Source organism: Panthera uncia, assembly GCF_023721935.1.
Source record: "Panthera uncia isolate 11264 chromosome A1 unlocalized genomic scaffold, Puncia_PCG_1.0 HiC_scaffold_17, whole genome shotgun sequence".
Classification (NCBI taxonomy): Eukaryota; Metazoa; Chordata; class Mammalia; order Carnivora; family Felidae; genus Panthera; species Panthera uncia.
The window spans coordinates 70,326,093-70,344,032 of record NW_026057577.1 but is presented as its reverse complement, the minus strand read 5'-3'; the positions used below and the strand labels follow the sequence as shown (position 1 = coordinate 70,344,032).

Here is a 17,940-nt window from a genome sequence, read left to right as displayed (position 1 = left end):
TTGTACAAGTCAGTAGTTTGTAATGACTAATTAATGGGGTTGAACTCTGTTCTTTTCTGGATTAGTTACACAGTGTTTGAATTATTTATCATGGTGATTAAAAAATGCTTTTTTTTTCTCTCATGAACCTTTATCATAGCCCAGGAAATTTAAGGACTGGGAAAAAAAAAAGAGATGGATTTTGTTTCATCAGTTTGGGAGTATTCAGAGCTTTGCCTCATAACCTAGAAGATAAAAGATTACAGCTCCAAAGGCATGTTTGCCAAATCTCCCACTCTAAACAAGAGGCCAGATCAAAAGAGACAAAAGTTAATGGAATATAAAACCAGAAACTTTAGTAGCACTTTAGAGATGTTAGTTGTTTTCTTTTTCTTTGCCTGACTGTTAAGTATACAATACTTCCCTTTTTCAAGTGGGCCCACCCTTCACATGAAATACAAGTTAGTTTATTGAAGATATGTACGTTGTATCCTTGTCTGGAGCAATGTTATTTTGTGTGTGTGGAAAACTTGGGGGATGTAAAGAAGTGTTGACCTGGAAGGTAATTAGTCAGCTTGAACTAAAGATGGCAAGCTGATTCTTCACAATACTTTGTTTTATATCTGTGAAATTTCTTTACCTTCCACAGCTATGTTTTAGACCAGTGCTTCTCAGACTGTGCATATAAATCTCCCAGATCTTCTGTGTGTGTGTGTGTGTGTGTGTGTGTGTGTGTGTGTGTGTGTGTTTGCTTATTTATTTAGAGAACAGGGGAGGGACAGAGAGAGAGAGAGAATCCCAAGCAATCTTAGTGCTGTCGGTGCAGAGCACTGTCCCACAGACCGGACTGTGAGATTGTGACCTGAGCTGAAATCAAGAATCAGACACTTAAAGACTGAACTACCGAGGCGTCTCTCTCCTGGATCTTCTTAGCACAAGTTTCTGATTCAGTAGCTTAGGGTGGGGCTCGGGTGTCTGCGTTTCTAACACATTCCCGGGTGATGCATCTCTTGCTGAGCCCAGAGCACGTACTGAGGATTCGAATTCTGGGTTCTCTGCAGGCATCCGCGAGGGCGTGTATCAAATGCCTCAAGGTTCCCGGTAGTTCTGAAGTCCAAGCAGCTTTTCTTAAAACATTCCCCTTTTGACATATTTTTCCTGTTTATGATCTTTTTCTATGTATCTGTAACTTGATGCCTTTTTAAAACTTTTCAGAACTTCCCATTTTAATATAACAGTAGTCATGTCACCTCACCCTACTGTATTGCAAAGAAAAGGTGCAGTATACAGATGGTAGCAGTGTCCGGTTTTCTCAACCCTGCTTTTGTGTGTTTGTTTATTTACTTACTTATTTTAATTCCAGTATAGTTAGCACGTGGCATTCTATTCGTTTCAGGTGTCCAATAAAGCAATTCAACACTTGCATACATCACCTGTTGTGCATCACGACTAGTCAGCCTTGCTTTTAAATCTTTAGTTTTTTCACTAGATCATGGTCTTGGTGAAGTATTTTACACTCTATCAGGTGATTTCATTAATGCCGACTGACATCTCTTCCTTGCTACGCCGCAGTCAGACTGCTCATAATCAAGAGGTTGAAGTCTTTGAAGTCTTAGCACTTGGACTGAGAAGCACCCAGAGGAAAAACAGTTAAAAACAAGAGTAGTCAGAGCTATCAGCAGTGTTTAGACCCAGATAACCACAAACATCCTGGAATTTACTTAACCATGTCTGATTTCCCAGTGAGTCATGTTTACATCTCTAGATGTTAGTTTACTTTCCCTTCATTTTTTTCTTGATCACTCATGCAGTGGAAAGCGGAAACGAAATCTTCCATGGCAATTAAAGTGCCCATACTTGTGCTAGCTCTGTGTTCCTGCTACTGATAGGGAGGGATCTGGTCATTAGTCAAACAAAGCTGTACCAATTTTCTCATGCTCATTACGTATTTATAATATGGACATTCTTGTGACATATCATGCAGCTGCTTTAGCAGGAAACTAATATCAAATGAGAGAGTGCCAGATTTAGCGTTACCAAGTTAAAACGCACCATATTTAATGCTCCATTTTCATTCTGTGTATGTTAGATATACACGTGATTGCTGAGAGTTTCATACCAGTGTATTCGTAATTGTGTATTCCACAAGTTATTTTTATCCTTGGTGAAGATTCTTACTCTCTCTTCTGCGAAATGCCAAGATTGTTTAAGCAAGTGAAAAATATTTGCTAATTTGCTCAAAAGGCTCAAAGTATTTTCCGCGTGGAGGGCGTAGCCCATTGCTACCTTCTCTTAGAAGAACCAGACCATGAGATGGGTTGTTTATCACACAGTGAGGCTTAAGGGCCGCTGTATCACTACTGTCATGAAAAAACTTTATGTTGCCACTTTCATTCACATGGTGAACCAGCCAGACATGCGGGAGCACAAGAGTGTGGATTAGAACCAGAAATACAGATTCCGTTCTTGCTATCCTGCAGACTGTCAATAACATCACTCTGAATAAACCTTCCCTCGTAAGAAAACTGCTTCAACCTTTTGATGAGTATCGGTGGAGAAAAAAGAAAGGGGGGGGGATATAGCGAGAGTGAAAACAGGTTTTTCTGGCTGAAATTAATAATTCTCAGCAGTACTAAAATTAATTACTCTGTGGTTATAAGTAGGCAGCGGATTTATGGTAAATGACAGAGTGTTTGCAAATTTTCCTGACTACTCGATTAGAAAATGCACAAGTGGAGGCGTCAGCCGAGCATGCATTATTTAAGTGGCGGGTGTCTGGCGACAATCTGGAAACTGCAATTGTTGTGGTTGCCGTAGGAAAATTCGCACTTTCTGAGGGAAATTCTTTCACCTTTGTGTGCCCACAGCCTGGATCTCTCCTCATGGCAGCTGTAGGAAACACAGGAACTCCGTGACCTGGAAAATGTGGGACAACTGCCACAAGGTGACCCTGGAAGGCTGGGGTAGGCCCAATTAATTTAAAATTTTGCTTGGCCTTGTCTCTTCCAATTTTCTAAATCCTCTGGAAAAATGATTAATGCGTACACTGCCAATGCGAAAATATTTTTGACCCTATTAAAGTCGACCAAGGGTAAACCAAGTGTAGGCTGGCATTGTATCAAACTAGCTTTATTAAATTTGATTGGAGGTTTGTATGAGGAAGGGACAGACAAGGACATTATTTTGCACAGCGGCTCTCTTTTAAATGAAAATATCAAGAGGAATACAAAGTAGCAATATGCCCTGGACAGGAATCATTTTAAATATAGGAAAACACCATGAAGAACTTTGTTTAAATGGTAAACCACGTTCGCTAGAAAATTTGCTGCTATCTTATTGCTATGCTGGTCAGTTACTAATGAGGCTGTTGTAATTTATGGAAGGCTATGGAAGCCTTACACTTTTTCATGTATAGATGAACTAGTTCAACCTTGCTTTCTTTCTCTTATCTGTCATTGAATTCTACAACTTAAAATTATCTGTCTGCATTTTGAACCTTAGCAGAGCAAGGCTTCATCTCATGACGTTTCCCCATCGTGTCCATCCTTTGCAATCATCTAGTTAATTAACAACGTGATAGTTTTTTTTTTTTTTTCCCCTACTGGTTATTCTGTTTTGAATAACAAGGGCACAACTTAGGCACAATTCTTTTGAAAGATAGAATTTCTCATAAGCATTTCTTCCTTCTCCAGGAAAGACAAAAATCCTTTTAATTGTAAAATACAGTGGGTACTTAATTCAGTTTAGGAGCCAACACCCTGATTTCACACGTAATGTTCCCTACAGTTTTCTTACATCTAGGATTCAGCCATGTGAATGTCATCAGAAAGAGTCTATTTTACCATTTAATCGTGTAGAAAGTAGAGCAGTTTACTTTATGGAAGGCGTGGGTCCTATGGACTGAATGAGAGAATGGCAGAAATTGTCTGAGATCACCCACCATTGGGACGAATGAGACACAGCTGGAATGGCAGGTTAGGTGGTGGCAGTCGCCCAGAGAAGGTTCTAAATACACTGGTCGTTCTAGTCATTTCAGTCCAGTGGGCATGGATGTGGAGCATAGGTAATCACAGGACAAAACATCGATGAGTGGGGATATTAGCTTCGCCTGAGACTTTTTAACTGAAAGACTCGAATGAACCATCTTATCTGGAAGGTTTGTCGGAGGTTGTGTACGGCTTTACCCATGTTCTGTGGCTTTGTCTGCAGTGTCTTCCTACAGGAAGGTTATATAGCTCTGGCCTGTTTAATGCACATATGGCCTTTTGATGCGTTTTGGCCAAAGAAATAAGAGCGGAAGTGAGGTGTGTCACTTTCAGGCAGAAGCTTTAGGATCCAGGGGCATAGTTTGCCTCTTCTCTTTTTTTCTTTACGTGCCAATCAGCAAAGTTCCAGATAAAGGACATGGTGGAGCCGGGTTATGACTGACTTGTGATATACATGATAACGTGAATGAGAAACATACCTTTGTTATTGCTAGCTGTTGAGATTTTGCAATTTGTCTGTGAGTCCTGAAAAACATGGCCTTTCCTGATTGACACAAATGAAAAGGGCAGCCTTTCCACACTAGCTAAAGAACATGGTGTTAAATAGGACTCTGAGCTTTGGCATGAAATTAACTCTCATCTTCCGCTAACATTTCTAGGAACCTCCTTGCTTCCACACCCAGCTTCTTCTTCCCTCTTTTGTGGGTAGAGTGAACCTACTCTGACCAACAGCCAAAATCTTTACTTGTGCTCCGGACCCCATCTCCTCCCAAATACTTACAGTCGTGTCTCTTTAGTTATCTCTTCTCTCCTGTGATATCAATCTTTCCCTGTCTAATGGATCATTTATATCTTCTGTACTAAAAACACTTCTTTCTTGGCTTCATGTTTCTTTCGACTAAGCCTTCCCATTTCTCTCTTCTCTTTCTAAACCAAACGTCTCAAATATTTAATTGTGTGTGCTGTCTGCATTTCCATTTAATCTCTAATCTAATCTAGTTTTCATCCCACCACTGAAAACAAATTGCTCTTGTCAAAGTCACCAGAAGTCTCCATATGGTCCAGTCCAGGGGACACGTCTATGTGCTAATTTTATTCTATTTCTTAGCAACATTTCACTGAGGTGACCATTTCTTCCCCCATGAACAAATCTTTACTTGGCTTCCTGGACAATTCCCAGTGTTATTCTTACCTCTTTTATGGTTGACTCTTTCTCCTTCTTTACTTACCTCTAAAATTTGTAAAACGTAGAGCTCCTATGGGTCAGTTTTGCGACCTCTTTCCTTCTTCCTGTATTGACTTTGGTCTCATGACAATTCTTACTGTTTGCAGAGTTGCCATTTTGAAGTCCCTACTTAGAAATACTCATAAAAACCCTATTTATATATACTTTTGTATTTCCCACTTCAAAACATTCTTTATGAAACTACAGGCAGAATTCATAACTTTGTTATTTTAATTCTCTCATTTTATTCTTAAAAAAATGTCTTGATCATCCACAGCGTGCCAGGCACTGTAAAAAAAAATGTTAGGGATGTAAAATTGAATCAGATATAATTCTTTCTCTCAAAAAAAGGGCTTAGTGGGGAGGAAAATATGCACACAATTATGGTAAGATGAGTAAAATGAGAGCATTTCTAATAATGTATCTTGTATAACACATGGTGGGAACATAAAGGAAAGAGAATCTAGGTTTTCTGGGGCAGTAAGAGAAAGATTCCCAGAGGAAGTTATATTTGGGCTAAAACTTAGTCAAACAGGAATTTATCAGAAGCAGGGAGGGAAGAGGAAACATAATTCTGAAAGGCAAGGAGATGTGAGAAGGCCTGTCGTGTTTAGAGAATTTGAAACAGTTCAATATTTTTGCAAAGGATGAGGGAAGTGGGGGAGGAGGAAGAGCTGAAGCTGACCTTGGGGACTGGGCTCAGGGCATGAGGGCTTTTTATGGAATTATACTCTTTTGATGTTTGGGCTAACATTTCTGAGCCCTTTCAATGTTTCTGTTTCATCTCTCCTAATCCTCCATGGGCTCTGTAATACTAGGGGGAGGAGCAACAGAAACAATATTAAACATTTTGAGACAGAAAGCAGTGCATGCTGTCACTATTCTAGTCTCGATATTCTTCTATCATATCTATCTGTTTACGTTCTAGTCTTCTTTTATTATCGTTTTACTTCACTTCGTTTCGAGTAGCAATTTTCTAGAAGGATAGATGCTAAAAGTTTGAGCGTTTCCACACCTACTATTTATTATAGTAATTTCATCCCTTTGTTTTTAATGTTGTAAGGAAACAATAATTCTATTGAATGAATGGCTATTTGAAAACTAAATTTCCTCTTTTTCATATGGATAAAATCAGTTATGAAGTGTCTGAGAGTTCAGTACTGGAAGAAAATTCCAACTGGTGTTGGGTGAGTTAGTGTAAAATATAGTTTATTAAGCAGAATCCACTGAAAGGGCATGCATCTCGGTAAGCCAGCACTGTTTTAGTAATGGCAAACATGGCAATTTCTATCTTATTATATTTACATTCTAAGCCTCAGCTTATTGGTGTTTCTTGTTATGCTCGTCATGAATAACAGTTTTCTAAAAATTAAAAATGGCAAACAAGAATATATACATGGATCCTTGAGTATTTCACACTTACCAGAACAAACAACAAAGCACTTCTTTTGAAACCACCTCAGGGAAGGTAATTTTGCTTCCAAATATAACATAAACAGTGTTTAAAATATTTAAATTTTCTGATGCAAAATTCAGTTTAGTCTGAAAAATGTTTTGACTTTGTTTTACCTTTTAAAAAATCTGTTTTCATTTCTTAATTCGTAACAACAATGACAAATAGATTACGAACAGGACATTCCAGATGAGATCTTTAACTTCGTGGATAAGTAATGTTGGGGTGAGTCAAACCATTTCAGGGACAAACCTTCTCCATGGAGTGCTAGCAGGCACCATTGTCTTACTTGAATTATTTTATAGTTGCAACTGAATGGACTCTGATAACTTCTCCAGTAAATTAGTCATTTTAGTGAAGTGCCTACAGCATTTTTGTGAAAGCAGTAGAGCCAAGAACAAAGAGATGTTAATGGCATGAATCAGATTCTGCCCCGTGACTTCCAAACCGAGTTGAAAAAATGGGGTGGTAGGAAGGAAAGTGCGCAAGCCTAATTTTCTGGAGATGGAGGTAGTTTGTAAAATGACTCTCACTATACAGTGATTTCTTATCTGTCGAGCTCTAGCCCATTCAAATGCTCATTATAATTTTCCATTAGCATTGGATAGACCAGAACTGGGTGGATGGCCACTGACTTGTAAACTGGCTCCAGTAAATTAAAGACTCATTTCTCACATGGAACTTGAGCTACTGGGCACAGGGATACTTTCTCTATACCTATTCTTCCCTGCCTGTCCCTGGGTGTCATTAACACAAAGACATGTGGTGTCTTTAACACCAAGACCGGTTCAGGAATGAAATCTATACTCCAAATTATGTAAAGAGAGACTAAACAACTTGTAAGATGATTTAAATAAAAAGCTGAGTAATTATGGGCTTCTTTTTCCCCACAGTGCCCATGTCTGTTATTAGCGTTAGGTAAAGTGTTTAGGGATGTTCATTAAGGTTTCCAGGCCACTGGAGTACTACTGAGATCATTAATTTCTACCACAAAGCCTCAGATGTATTACCCTAGCCGAGTGGGTACTGGGGAAATATGCTTCATTATTTCTGATAATGGAAATGTCCTTTTGTGCAATGGCAACTACGTAGCTTACAGTTGCGAGTGTTAAGGAATTAGGTATTAATTTTTCCAGGTATCTAGGGTTCCACTCTGTATCTCACTTTACACGTTACGGCTCTTACAGAGCGGCCAATACACTGACAAAGAAAGCTTGTTCTTGTTGGAAGATGGGAAGGTCCTAAAACTAAGTTAAATGTAATTAAATGAGGAAAACAAATGTTCCCCTTTTGTCCATTGGGTTAAAATAAAGTTAAATACATAATTTTTTTTTCTTAAAATATTTATTTCTTCTTTCTTAAAATTGTTTTAAAGGTTTAATTTCTATGTGATGTAAGGTGTGGATCAAGCTTTTATTTATTATTACTTTTTAAAATTAAGTTAATAAAAATGAATCATTAATATTTGGGATGTACAAGATACTGTTTTTTAATTATTATTTAATGTTTATTTGTTTTTGAGACACACACACACACACACACACACACACACACACACACACACGCACACACGCACAATGTGAAGCAGGCTCTAGGCTCTGAGCTGTTAGCACAGATCCCAATGTGAGGCTCATACTCATGAGCCACAAGATCATGACCTAAGCCGAAGTCGGACACTTAACTGACTGAAACACCCAGGCACCCCTAAGATACTGTTTTAAATATTACAAGGGATGCACATGTTTAAGTGTAAGGAGGTGTTCTGATCTCTCAGTAGAGTTTGCTTTCTGGTCAGGGGATGGTACCAAATAACCACAAGGCAAGGCACAGGAGACTTAACAATATGCAAAGTAGCAGAGAATCATTCTAATAGCTTGTTCTGATGATTGACTATCTCTTCTTTGTGTTGGCTTACATTACATGAGGTGGAGTACCAGAAATGCTTCAATATTTTATAGAGGAAGCGATAAAAATAATTGTTTGGATAGAAATGTTGTAGTGGAATTATGTATAACTGCTCACACATTCTTTAATTATATTTATCAAGTAGGGCCAGAAAACATTCTCTTCAATGAGGCATTGAAAAACACAATGGTGAAGGAATACCATAATTCTTCAGAAAATCGGTTCATGGCTGTCCTCTGTAAGTGGGGTTCCTGATGGGTATGTTCCAATGAAGATGGACTTCTTGTTTTCCTTGGGGATGATAGAATTTCACAGTAACAGAGCATCTAATCACCACTTTAAATCAGTAATGGGTTTGAATTTTATTAAAAATTTTTGGCATCAATGGAGATTATCATATTTTCTTCCTTTAATCCACTTCTTATACTGAATTACTGTATTAAATTAGGTTCCTAGGGTTACATCAGCCTTTCATTTCTATGACAAATTTTATTTGATAACAATGTTTTATTTTGTGGCTAGACTGTGGGATTCACTTATTAATAATTCTTGAATTTATGTAATAAATGAAATTAGACTACAATTTTATTTTATTGTCTTATCCTTGTCCAATTTTTAGTATCAGGACTTTGCTAGCCTTGAAGACTATGTTGGGCAGACTTCCACATTTTTCTATTTTTCTTTGCTCATGGGGATTATCTGTTCTGGGAAGTATTTACTAAAACTTTTCCATAAAGTCATCTGGTTTTGCTACCATTTTAGGCATAATCTTTAACACTTTCTTCTATAGTAATTATTCTCTTTTGGGTTTCTACTCATTTTTTCAGTGTTTTAGGTCATTTTGTAATCCATTTTATTGAAGTTTTCATTGGTATAAAATAGAACATTCTCAAGTAGTTATTTTTAGAAAGTATATGAGGGTGGTGGATTTTCTGAGCCTTTGCTTTTCCGAATAAGCTGTTATTTTCCTTTTATAATTGATTCAAAATTTAGCTGGGTCAAGGATTATGTTTAAAGAAATGTTCTTCCTGTTATTTGAAAGCATTCATCCATTATCTTCTAGAATAAGTTGTTGATAAGAAATCTGATACAAATATACTGGGTCTCATTCCTTTGTAAGTCACCTGGTTACTTCTCTGTGGAAACTTTAGGATTTTCCTTTTCTTTTGGGTGCTGAAACTCTACTAGGAATTGTCTTCATGTGTATCTCTTTTCTTTTGTTCTTTTGAGCCCTAGGTAGACCCAAAGGTATGTGTCTATTTTTTTTTAAGCTCAGGGAAATTTTCTTATATAATTTTCTTGATTATTTCTTTTCCTTCTTTGTGTTTGTTTTTCTTTCTATAAATCTAGTGTGATGGATATTGAAACTTTGACATTTATCATTTATGTGTCTTAGATTTTTTTGGGGGGGTTATGGTGTTATTTGTATCAAGTTTTGAAAGAATCTTTTAGGTCGTTCTTCCAGTATGCAAATTTATTCTTGAGCCACATTTTCATTGCATTTAGCTTTCAAAATTATTGCTTAAAAATTTTTGACAGTCATGTTTAAAATTTCCAAGGTCATTGTTTCTATTTTGTGTATGAAATATCTCTTTGAAGTTCTGTAAATATATCAAGTATGTATGTTTGACATATTTCCTCTGCTATGCAAACTGTTAATTTTCAGCTGTTATTCTTTGATGATTTTATTGTCTTTCTCCACCATGCTGATGACTTCTTCAAATATTTGGTGATTATCTTGCTGCTCATCTTCATGCTTAAATATCTTTGCTCACAATCTATACGTGGTCTCTGGTGATTCTAGGGGAGAAACCATACATACTGTTGCACAGGGTATGCAAGTTCTAGAGAAAAGAAATTTCCATTCTTCCTGGACTTTGTTAGCTATCTGGGCTAATGTGCTGCCTTTTCAGACCTAGCACATTTATTCATTGTGCTGTTGAAGCTTCCAGGTCAACACCTCTGTTGCCCACGGTTCTGGGCAGCGGACAATCAACTTAATGATATTCCAAGAACCTTACTTTCTGAGTCCAGAACACCCTGGGATTGCTTTTCTTTTTTGTGTATGTGATTGGTTATGGTTTTGTGTATGTGATTGGTTGTGTATGTGATTGGTTTTGTGTATGTGATTGGTTATCTGTTTCTCAGTAATTCCTGAGAATTTCTAGTCTATTAATGACATTCTCATTTTCACTGATGTATATCAATACATTTTAGGAAGTGTTTTTCTATCTTTACAAGGACTTTAGGTGAGACGGGAGAAAGAGATGTATACTCACTGTGACATCTTGGTCAAATATTATCTTTATTCCTTTAAACATTCCATTGTTTTCTTCTGGTGTTACCAATATTCTCGGGTCTGCTAATGCATTCTTCTTTACCTTTCATAGTTCTAAAAAGTGAAGTCAGGATGTGGGCAGGATGGCCACATCATCCATGAGACCATAACCCTGAGGCTCTTTCCTGTAGAAGGCTGGTATTAAATAGATTATTACCTGAGGCAATAAATATTATAGCCAGTTACTTGAGATCAAAAGCAGGGAACTGCCTGTAGAATCAGGATAGAGGATATGTTCTCTTTAGTACATCTATGGTCAGAGACAAGGGAAAATTTTAGAAAATTTTTGATTCCTGTTTCCAATGAGTTTCAAGAAAACATATAATAGACTAACAAATAATTATGAAAACAAAAGAAAAATGAGATACAGAACTATTGTATAGGTCTGAAACAAATAGCTATTAGATAGTAACTTCAGGGGAAGCAGGCTACAAAAAATTAACAGAAAGAAAATAAAATTAACAAAATAAAAAATGAAAAAATAGATGTGATAAAACGTTAAAACTTCAGGAAAAATATAGATAATTGATAATTGAAAATGAATGGGCAGAGCTTTATGTTTTAATCTACATATATTAAAAAAGAACAGAATAAGTGAACAGAAGTAATAAGCAAAGATGTAACAGAAGAAGATTCATTAGCAAAAATAAGATCTGATTTTTTTACATATAGAAATAGCTCACAAGGTACTGGGCAATACTACTTTTATTATGCATATATTGGTAAAATTATTATATTCTAAAAATTGAGCATAATTCTCAGGTGTATTAGCAAAAAACTATGTTATTTATAAAGAACAAAATTTAGACTGGTTACAGCCTTCTACAAAAAATTGTTTAGATCACATCTAAAGCAGCATGAAATATAATGCCGAGTAAAAAGTTATGGACAAAGATATAGCAGACTTACAAAAAAAAAAAAAAAAAAAAAAAAGAACAGAGTAAGTGATGTAACTTGAATATGAAATAGAATTCAAGAACAAAAAGCATGTAATGTGATGCTTTTATATTGATAAAAGCTAATGTCCACAAAAAAGTTACATCAGTCATGAAACATTATGTAACTAAAAAGACAATATTGAACTACACACAGCGTAAAACAGAAGTACATGGAAAGACTGACAGAAATGCAATTGTAATGGGATGCTTTATCACATACTATGACTCATCTTTGACATATCAAAAAGTCAAAAAATAAATAAGGACTGATGGACTTGAAAAAATGTGATCAACATAATTGTACCTATGTCTATGTTTTTATTTAAACATGATATACGGTATGTATACCTATACTATAAAGTTTTATAAAAATATATACACATCTGTGTAAAAGCTCTGTAGTCTATAGAAACAATATTTTCTTTGCAAATGCTTCAGAAACATTTACAAAAAGTGATCATACCCATAAACTCTCAAAATCTTAATTAAAAGCAAGGAGTAGAAATTGTAAGCTATAGTTTTTAATGGCATTACAACGAAATGAAAGCTTAATTGCAAAAGTCTAAACAAAAAATTCAAACTACTTGGATATTAAAAGCAAAATAAATCATTTTGTTAAAGAGCTCTTAGGTTAAAGTAATACTACAGACTTTAGACAGTGTGTTTAGAGAGACAAGGAGAATTTCTAAATTGACCTCTCTGTGATGTTTCCAAAGTCATGGCTTGAAGGCACATTTATAGCCAGGAGTTACTTGTTTATTAAACAACAAAGAGTGAAAATCAAGTAATTTAATATTTAACCCAAAAAGTTTGATGAAAAACAATAAAGCAAATATAAGAAACTCGGGAAGAAAAATATGCTTTGATAAGTAATTTATTTTTAAGAAATAAAAACAATAAAAAAGGCAGAATAATAACTAATAAAAACACTTCTGGCATATCCAAGCAAGAAGAAAAGAAAGGGAAAGCTAAATGTAAAAGTTCATAATTTTAAAAGGGCATATATCAATAGATGGAAAAGTTTAAACATTTTAAGAGAGTTGTATATACCACTCTGCTGATAAATTTAAAAAGTCTCAACAAAATATGTAAGTTCCCGACAGTACATAAGTTTTCAAAACTGGTCTCAAAAAAGGTGGAAATTTTAAGCGCACCTACAACTGTTGAAAAAACATTTTAAATAAAGTTTGATCATTCGTGTGTTTAAAGTCCCGATGATTAAAAATTCCCATAATATAGAAGCTGATTGAGAGCACACAAAGAGAACATTTCTCAAATCACTTTATGAATCTAGTGAACTTTAATAACAAAATATGACAAAGTTAAGTATCGGGAAGGTATCCAACCCACAGTGACAGTTATTAGTTCCCCCAAATTCTAATGTGTGCTTAAAAGCACGAAGATTTTGGGATTGATTGCCACTACAGCCCACACCAAAATTATTGTGACCAATATGAAGGTCCTGAAAGACCTTAAAGCTTGACATTTTTATCTTTACAATCAATAGTTCATGATCTGTAAGAAAAAAACATACCATCAGTGATACTTAGACTGTAAATCTGAAGCATATGTGCATCTCTGGCCTATCAACAGTTCATACAAATGATAATAAACATTTGAAAGCTATGGCAAGGATTACAATATTTATTTGGCAGTATATGGAAGGATGGATTGGAAGTGAGTGGGTAGGGAAGGAAAACTGGAGGAAGAAAGGAAGTTGTTTAGTAATTTCATTGCAAAAGGTTCTAGTTAAGGTGGACTAGGACTGGGACCTAGTTAGGAACTGAAATGATGAAATGTGTTCAAGGCATTGTATATGTATGTTTTAGTTTGTATCATCATCGTTATTGTAAATAGTGGTCTAAAATAACTCCATCAGAGATTGAGTACTGGCATAAAAGGAAGAGAACTCATATATGATTCTAAGACTTTAATCTGCAGGTGGAAGCAAATTTTGGTATTGATATTGATATGGTTTACAGAGTCTGGATTAGAGAGAAATGAATTTGGTTTTGGACATGTCAAATTTGTGAAAATGGTGCTCTGTGGGCACAGGGAGATATGAGTTCATAACTCAGATACAAGTCCCCAGACCTGTATTGTTGAAAATGGGGCTCTTAATCTGGATATGCTATAGCTAATATAGAAATGTTCTTGAGCAGAAAAAAAGGACCGAGCTTACAGGAAACACCAACAAGTAAAACAAGAAATGGGAGAGAAGCACTGAGGGAGATGACAGGGACAATCTCAACTGTAGGAAGAGGAGCATGCTGTTGCAGTGTGGAGACATGAATCCCCAGGGCCATGGGTGGCTCAGAAGCTCAGCCTGATGGGAGCATTGAGGAAAGGCCACTACAGTTACTCAGAAGGAGAGAGCCTGTATTATCAGGTAGAGGCATTTTAGGGACACTGTAGTAGGAAAATAATTTCATAGGAGATTGCAGAAATTGAAACGAGGAGTTGAGATCACTCACTTGAGAACGGCAAAAAGAAGAAAGGAAAAAACAATAGTAATTGGAATAAATCTTGAGGTCCAGGGCATATTTGTTTAAAATGGCTTTTCAAGTTCCTGTTGATTTGAAGGTAGATGGGAAAGAACCAGTAAAGCGTGAGGAAAGTTAGAGATTTGGGGGAAAATAGAATAAGTATGGTAACGGGACCCCCAGGTTGTGAGAAAGGATAACATCCGGTTGACTTTAAAGAGCAGTGAGGACTTAGAGTCTGTTATATTTGGAAGGAAGATGGGAAAAAGGATAGAGCTTGTTTATGTTGTGATGATGAGAACATTAGGAAGAATATACCATCAGGTATGACTGACTTGGTGAAGGTGGAGGCGTTAGCTGAGCTGTCCTTGGGTATATTTTGTCGGCCATATGCCCATGGGGACTTTGTCTGGATTTGCACATGGAATCTAATTGGACTGCAGATTCACATCTGGTTTCATTTAATGCTACATTGCAATTTAAAAAAAAAAAAGATAAGAATAAGTCTCCATTGGAACTTCACTATTATGGGGCTCTTATGCATCAATGTCATTTATGAGACTGTCTAAATGGAAACTTCCTGAGGCAGGGAAGCTCAACTTACTGGTTTGAAATTTAGCCCAATGTTAATGAGGTTGGTTTTCTTTACCATCTCTTAAAATTTATGTATTTAGAAATTTTTGTCATGGAATTGTATTACTAAATACAATCATTTTTATTTTCAGAACTGGGATGTAAACAGAGGTCATATTAATTAATTGACACATCATGTATCCCCTCTTTAAAAAATATACTTTTTGATTTATCCAGAATGTAAATTAAAATTGGAATTAAAAAATGTTTATATATTTTTAGACAGAGAGAGAGAGCATGTGTGAGCAGAAGAGGTGGGGAGAGAGAGAATCCCAAGCAGGCTCCGTGCTGTCAGCACAGAGTCCTACTTGGGGCTCGATCTAACACACCATGAAATTGTGACCTGAGCTGAAATCAAGTTGGATGCTCAACTGATTGAGCCACCCAGGCACCCCTAAAATTTAAATTTTTGGTGCCGTAGCAGACTGACTGAAATATCCCTTTCCTTTCCCACGTTACATTCTATGCGATATAATCACTCCCTTGCTTGTGGTCTTCTCTCCTACCATCAGAGACACCTTGAAGAATCCCAACCCTATTTAATTTCCACTCTTTTCCCATTTTGTGCTCTCACAGTAGTATTTAAGGTAGTTCAAGAAAATCACATGTATATTAAGTATAAACTGGGGTTTTAATGATTCAGAGTAAAAAAATTCAATTTTGTCTGTTAGGTTTACTTACGAAATTTATAAATAAAAACCATGTGGTTTCCTGAATCATTTGGATTTCTCACTTTGACAAAGTCAAGTGAGGTTTTTCAAGAACCATTAAAAACCATATAAAGAAATTTAATGAATATCTATTGTTCTTTTCTTGCTCATCTTTTGCTCTTAACAATTGATTTAACTCATTCATGGGGGCTTTGTGAGAAGTGCTCAGATTTGGTTATATTTTGAAAGTTGAGCAGATAAAATTTGCTGACAGATGACCTATGAGATATAAAGAGGAGAGGCAAACAGGGATAACGACTAGATTTTTGTCTCACAAAACCATTGTTCAGATGGGGAGGAGTTGACTTTTGGGGAGATGAAGATAAGAGGGAACCAGGAATTGTGTTCCTGACACATTAAGTGTAAGATGCCTTTTAGACACTTCTAGAGATGTCATACAGGCGGCCAGATATGTGAATCTGGGATTCAGGGGGGAGGTCAAGACTGGAGATAACGCACTTGGAGATCTTCAGGAATAGATGGTAAATTACAGCCATGAAAACTGGATGAGGTTGCCTACAGTCTGAGTGCATATAGAGAAAAGAAGGCACAAAATTGAGGCCTGAGGCTATCCAAAGTTGAGAGGTTGGAGAGATGAAGAAGAATCAACAAAGAGAATGAGAAGGAACAGACAGTGAGAGAGAAGAGAAATTTTCAGGGGATGTGGCCCCAGAAGCCACATGGAAAAAAAACCAAAACAGCAACACAAAAAAATTTAAAAAGAGGAAAGATCGTCTGTGTCAAATGCTGTTGATGGTTGATGTTGAAGATGAGAACTAGTAAATGACCATCGCATTCATCAGTGTGGTAATCATTAACAACCTTGAGAAGCGAAGATTTGATGAAGACTTATGGATAAAGGCATATGGGAGGAGGTTCAAGGGAGAACGTGAGGAGAAGAAGCTGCGGAGGAATTCTGTCAAGAGGAGCGGAGAAATGGGTTGTTAACTAGCAAGGTGTGGTCTTTTGGGCTAGATGTGATCAAGAGGCTATTTTATTTTTTTAAATTTTTTTATATAATTTATTGTCAAATTGGTTTCCATACAACACCAGTGCTCATCCCAACAGGTGCCCTTCTCAGTGCCCATCACCCACTTTCCTAAGAGGATATTTTCAAGGCCAGAACATTATAGTATGTCTGTGTACTGTAAATTGAGCCAGCAGAGAAGGAAAAATTGATAAGGTAGGGGAAAGAGAAAATAGATACTGGGGCAATTTCTCTTAGTAGGCAAGAGGAGATGGAACTGGAGAAGGGGAGAGGGGCAGGGCACTCATAAGAACAGACCATTCACTCACAGAGACAGACAGAAAGGCAGAAGTAGGAATAAGTTGCAGGAAGGTGTGGGGTTGCAGCAGTGAGAGCTCAGTGAAATTCTCCTCTCTTGCTTCTGTTGTCTCACAGGGCTCCGGAGAGAACAGTGAGGGAGTTGTTATGTGTAAGTGAATACTGGTAACAATGGAGTATGGAATCCAAAGTAAAAAGGGAGAAGGACATGAGGAAAGTAAGAGACCTGAAAGAGTGGTAAGATCAGTGAATTGCAGCATTAAATGAATTGGGATTTGGGCATGTAGCATGCTTAGGACCCAAAGCAAATTATTTATTGAGTGGATGACAATTGTGGAAACTTAAATTAATTTTACCTGGGTTTACATCTCTTATCTCACAGGTAAATTCTTAGTGAATAGTTCTGACTATAGAGTGATGAATGAAGGTTGTTTTAATTTCACAAATCATTCTGATTGCATGTTTGTTTCACCAGTCAGGCTTGGTGTAAACACTGGGTGGGCTCCACTTCATGCACTCTGTCTCTGTAGTCTTGTTTCAGCCTCCACTGCAGCAGGCAGCTCTAAATAGACTCGGGCTAACTTCAGGCAGGTGCGACCTGAGAGCAGCCTCTTGGTGCCCCGGTGGGCTTCTCTCCTCCTGCACAAGGTGTTGACTGCCAGGCATGGGATATTGTGTGGCCAGACTTGTGCTTAAGGTCTATACGTGTGCAACTGGGAAATGTGTAAGGAGTTAATAGGGTTATAGTTTAACCCATGGGCGATAGGAGCTGGTAGAAAAGTTCTTTCCTCCTTTTGCCTCCTCCAACAGCTTGTTCTCCAAAACTGGGGTATAGAGTTTCTAGGGAGCTGGAGCACTCAATCATGGCATGGCGTCCTTGTTGAGGCTTTTCCTCTTTCCCCACCATACCCTCTCGTCCCTCGCTTTTACTCCCAGGGTTGACCTCCCTGATAAAGTTCATGAGCCGCCAACCTCAGGCTCTGCTCTCAAAAATCCAGGCTGAGA

The 17,940-nt window shown here is 37.0% G+C and overlaps 1 long non-coding RNA gene across 1 annotated transcript in view; it reads left to right on the top strand.

The window, feature by feature from the left end:
- The window catches only part of LOC125934953 (uncharacterized), a 122,907-nt gene that overhangs the window by 17,623 nt on the left and 87,344 nt on the right, over positions 1–17,940 (top strand). Inside the window, exon 2 of the long non-coding RNA XR_007461583.1 lies at positions 2,847–2,942. This is a non-coding gene — a long non-coding RNA (uncharacterized LOC125934953). The remainder of the gene's footprint in view (positions 1–2,846; positions 2,943–17,940) is intronic.